The sequence below is a fragment of the Fukomys damarensis genome, unplaced genomic scaffold, assembly GCF_012274545.1.
Source record: "Fukomys damarensis isolate Sample0158 unplaced genomic scaffold, DMR_v1.0_HiC HiC_scaffold_14, whole genome shotgun sequence".
Lineage (NCBI taxonomy): Eukaryota > Metazoa > Chordata > Mammalia > Rodentia > Bathyergidae > Fukomys > Fukomys damarensis.
Genome location: NW_022900926.1, coordinates 22,488,118 through 22,493,552, shown reverse-complemented (window position 1 = coordinate 22,493,552; position 5,435 = coordinate 22,488,118). Strand labels below are relative to the sequence as shown.

The 5,435-nt window shown below is 42.2% G+C and overlaps 1 pseudogene; it reads right to left on the bottom strand.

Moving 5' to 3' along the window:
- Positions 1–795: 795 nt before the first annotated feature.
- On the bottom strand, positions 796–5,175 carry LOC117285972 (annotated as a pseudogene).
- Between the last annotated feature and the right edge of the window lie 260 nt (positions 5,176–5,435).

Below are 5,435 nucleotides of genomic sequence, written 5' to 3'. Positions count from 1 at the left end.
CCTAGGGTGAAAAATAGAGCAGGCCAAGAGAAGATAACCAAGGCCTGAACCCTAAAAAATTCCAACATTTAGAGACTTGTTAAAAGATAAAGAGGAATCTGAAAAGAACAGCCATTAGGGGACTAAAGAAATTGAATGCATTGGTTTTTCTATTGCTGTATTACACCAAAATTTAGCAGTGTAAAACAGCATTTATTATCTCAGTTTCTATGGGCCAGGAATATCAAAGTAATTATGTGGGTGGTTCTGGTTTTGAGTCTTGTGAACTTGTGATCAAGCTGTGAGTTGACATTGCAATCATCTGAAGTCTGTAAGATTCACTCCAAGGTCACTCCTACAGTTGTTGGCAGGCCTTAGTTCCTCACTGGGAGACAGTTAAATTCCTCACCACGTGACCTCTCTGTGGGATGCCTGAGTGTCCCCATGACATGGTAAATTGCTTCTCTCACAGTGAATGTTGAAGAACATGAAAGGAAGCAGAAGACAAAACAACATATCTTTGCTTCTGCTGTATTACTGGTCACACACTCCTGTAATACAAGCTGCTTGGGAGGTTGACTCAGGAGAGTTGCAAGTTTGAGGCCAACCTAGGCAAGTTAGGGAGACCATATCTTAAAAAATAAAAAGAGCTGGGGATGTAGTGCCGTAATAGAACATCCCTCGGTTCGCAGTCACCAGTTCTCCCTCCCCCACCAATGGAGAAAGTTAAGACGATAGTAATAAGATAGTAATTTTTTGAGGGGTGGGTACCGGGGATTGAACTCTGGTCCTTGCACTTGCAAGGCAGGCCACCAAACTGCTGAGCTAAATCCCCAGCCCAGTAAGATAGTAATTAATTGGCAAATGTTCACAGTGTTGGCGAAGGTAGTAACCAATAGACTCCAAAATATATGGTGGCTCACAGTCTAAAGCAGTTCTTTCAGGATGGTAAATATTTCTTCTATGCAGTGACTCAGTGATCTAAGTCATCTTATAGCTCCCTCTTCTTTTTTTTTCACACACATAACCTCCTTTATTAATATACAAACAGAGCAAAGCTCTGACTTGAACTTTGTAGCCAATTAACTGAAACACTCAACATCTCAGGGACCAAACTGAAAGGCTCTCCTTGTTGCTGTGGAGAGAATAAGAGGAAGGCAGGAGTACGCCATTACTCATCAGAGAAGGCCCGGCAGAATGCCTCTGCATCAACTCTGTCTTGTAGCTCTCCTCTTTGTTCTTACTCTCTTCCAATATCTTCCATGATTTGTTCCAGGTTCAGGTCACTGGAAGCTTCTTCATCTCCAGGTGACCTGCACTTCCTGCCTCCTGAATTAGTGGCTACCAGGTTTTAGACCTTCCTTTCTCCACCAAGGAACAGGCCCCATAATGCACTGGTCAGGCCCTCTGGCACCATTTTAACTTCTTTTCCCTCAGACTATTGCTGAGGCCTTGCTTTGAGGAATCTGGAATTTTTTCCTGGGTCCTGGCTGGTCCAGATTTGGATTATCTGGCCCATCTTTCCTTCCCATTATGAGTATATGGATGCTAGAGATTCACTGTCCAAAAATCTCTTTGTTGTCTTCTTTTTCGGGATCCTGTTTTTTCCATCTGCCATGTGTCTTGGCTTGTGTTTTCTGGTTTATATCATTGCTGACTTTGGATCAGGCAAGTTTGGTCTTTTCTCTCTAAGACCTCTTCTTCCTCTTTCTCCATGTAGGATTCAGGGCTATTAGCCCCAGGCAATGTTAAGTCTTTTCTTTTCCCCCTGCCGTCAGATCCACAGTATTGGCTCCAGAAACCAAACAAGTTATCTGCTCCTGAATGCTAGTTTGCTGTGCTTGTGAGCAGTCATTATATGAGCAGTTCTTGGCTGTGGTCCTTGTCCCTTACTTTTTCATTCCTTTTAGATTCAAGAGCAACTCCTAGAAGTTCTTTAGCATGTTGTCCGGGACCCAAACATGAGAAGCTGTTTCTCAAAAGCAATGTCACATGATACTCATGCAGCAGAGAACCAACATGAGAAGCAAAAGTAATATATTCTCCTAGATCAGGATCAGATACTTTCATGCCTGCCATCAGGGATAACAATGTTGCTTGGCACAAACGATTGATCCTGGGGCGTAGGAGGCATATGCCACTTCACTCTCCTGCCCTTTCCAGGTCTCCTCAGGAATATCATAGCAATCAAATCCAAGCCTGTATTCTGGTCACAGGATCAATATCTGGAAGAACTGAGAGATCAATGTTCCCATGAAGCTGTCTCCATTAATCAGTATTTAAAGAGGAACAATGGACCCAGAGTAGACATTGACCAAAACCACTTTACTCATCTGAGAATGACCCTGAATTTTTTTTTTTTTTTTTTTTTTTTTTGCTTGGTCTTTCTGTATATACTGTGTCCACCTTGGATTTTTCTGTACTTTTTCATCCTGAGCGTCCTTCTTTCTTTTGCTTAAAGAGAGGCTATTATATTTCTTCTCAAAAGGTGCAAGAATTGCCTGGCCTCGGGCCAGGGATTTAGCTCAGTGGTGCCACCCCTGCCTTACAAGCTTAAGGTCCAAAGTTTGATACCCAACACCAAAAGAAAGAATTGCCTGGCCTGTGTAAGACCTAAAGTCTCACTTCCACTCCACGGAGTGTGAACAGCCCAAAAAGGCCTCCACAATGCTGGGCCCAACACCCAGCGAGGCTCCGGGAGCTCGACGGAGAACGAGAAACCCAGGAAGGAACACACCAGGCTAGATGGTAAAGAGACCTTTATTAGTCTGGCCAGACGGCACTCCCGGAGCCAGGTGGCTCAGAGAGGCACCTAGCTCAGGGGCCGAGGTCCTCTTATAGGGAGTAAAAGGAGGGGGTTAACATTTTGGGCTCACAGACAGGGGACAAAGGTCTGCTGACTTGAGCTGGTGGTCAGCAGTCACATATTGATGAGTAACAGGTACCACCTATAGGATGTCTCAAAGGTCACCAAGACACTCCGGATGAGCAAACAGTTTGTCAATTAGCTTGGGCTCTATGTCTGGAGTCTCTAATTTACAAGTAGATTCAGATCCGGACTCCAAACAATACAAGAGTGATCTACATTCTTAGGCCAGGGCTGGAACAGAGGTCGGGGCTGTGGCTACAATGGGAGGGGTTCAGGACACTGTCTCCTAGGCCCTTTGCCATTTAGCAAGTGTTTGTAATTTAGGTCCCACACCTGGCATATGCCTTTATCTCAGAGTCAACTTCATCTTCTAGAGAAACTGAAATCTCTTGAGTGTGAGGTAGCTTTACCCTTTTGGGATTGGCATTATTATCAGCAGAAGAAGTGATTACTAGTTTTTTGATTGTGTATGTAATAAGGGCTTTGAAAAGACATCTCTACAAAATTAAGGCCAAAAACTCCTTAAGAGACTTGCATAGCAGAGTCTCAAATCCTGCACTGGTAAGAATTAATTTTTCCTGTCTATTCTTCTCTACTGGATTATTCTCTTGAGATTTTCTTCGCTCTCTCTCTCTCTCTCAGCTAAAACTTGGAGCACTCTCTGTGGTTCCTTTCTCCTCCTTCTTCTCTAATCTGGCCTTTGGTAAGGCCTGCCTTGGACATTAATCCCCAGGGTCTCCTTAGGTGAGTCAGAGCCACAAGATATCTTGCTAAGCAATTTTTGTGAAAGTGAGTCAAAAGTTTTCTTTGGTGCCTTTCCAAATCTTTATTCTGTAATGTTGTCATCACTCAGCTCAGAAACAACGTTTTCTTTGCCTTTGATTAATACTGAAGAGAAATTCAGGAACTCGCTTTCTGATCATTCATGTTGCTGCTCCCTTTGTTTCAGATGAATATCTTTCTTCCACAAAAATAAATATTGAAAGCTGGTTCATAGACAATGAAAAAAATACACACGTGCACACACGCGCGTGCACACACACACACACACACACAGAATCACCAACTAGATTCTGTGTTGGGGAATCTAAACCCAGAATTAATATTTAAGGTTCTAATTTATTTTCTCACTTTAGATAAAAACAATACAGAGAGGGAAGGAAGGAGAGAAAAGGCAGGGAAAAGAAAAAGAGGAAGAGAGAGAGTGAGATCCCTCTTCTCAGAGTCCATTGACAGAATTCAGGCAACTTCCAAGGGGTCTATGGATAGAATTCAGGGAGGTTACTATATTTGAATGGGAAAAAGTACATCCTTAACTTTGCATACTTAGTTCTCTCATTTATATTCTTTCTCTGTCTCTCTCTCCCTCTGACTTCCTCTCCCCCACCGCCTCCTTTTGCAGTTCTGATGATCAAACCCAATCCCTATTTCTTTCAAGCTAGGCAAGCATTCTACCACTGAGCTACATCTTTAGCCCTATACCTGTTAATGTTGAGCTAAAATATATTATGTTGTTTAATTATGCTGCAGGCAAAACCACAGATATATTAGCAGTACTTGTGACTTGTAACAAATAGAAATCACATTTTAAAAATATATCATTACTATTTTACAGATGTCTCAAAGATTAATTTACACTTATCCTTTCAAAATTATAGTAGGTATTAGATCTGCTTCTTGATCCTGTATTTTAATATATTCATATAAACACATTGTATAGTAGGGCAACCTTTAGGATAGTTCCCTGTAACTGGAGACCTCTGCAGTAGGTTCCAGTCTCCTGCATAGTGTATGATGCAGGGTTGAAGAAAGACTCAAAGATAAAATTAAAGGGCCAGGGATTTAGCTCAGTGGTTCGGTGGCCTGCCTTGCAAGCGCAAGGACCTGAGTTCACATCCCCAGTACCAAAAAAGAAAAAGATAAAATTAAAGAAAAAAGTAGGGAGCCAGGATGGCCAGTGCTGCTCAACCAGTAAAGACCCTGGTCAGTCCAAGAGACTCATTTTTATTGGTAATCAAATTGGTGTAAAAGGGGGAACTACATGCAAGGATGTGCAGTTGTGCAGTTGCTATGGATGCTAATGCAAGTAAGGCTTGTAAAGGAAAAGACAAGGCATTCTTGAATTAGGAACAGAACAGACAAAGTGTGGGGTTGTAATTACAACCTTGTCCTTCTAGTTAAGAAAGTTTTAGTCGTGGGAATGGAATTTGGGTACAAGTTTCTCTGACCTCAGCTACTATGTTATCTCGTGTTGAGCCCCACAGCTTCACAGGCCATTTCTCTGGTCTCTGCTGTGGCATTAACGGGAAGGTCACACTAACCTGCATGCTACCACAGTGCTTATGAGGTGATTCTATAAGTCACATAAGCTTCTATAAGTCTATAAGTCAGTTTCACTTCTTAAAAATGAGCCAATTGAGGGGTTAACTCTTTACAGCCTATACTGCTTACAGCCTGCTTTGGTTGTAATCAATAGGGCAGTCCCCCGTACTCTGTGATCCAAACTTCCTGTACCCTTGTGATTTTCTCTCCAGTGTATAGAATATGGTAGAAATGATGTCATTTATGAGATTACATTATAAAATCT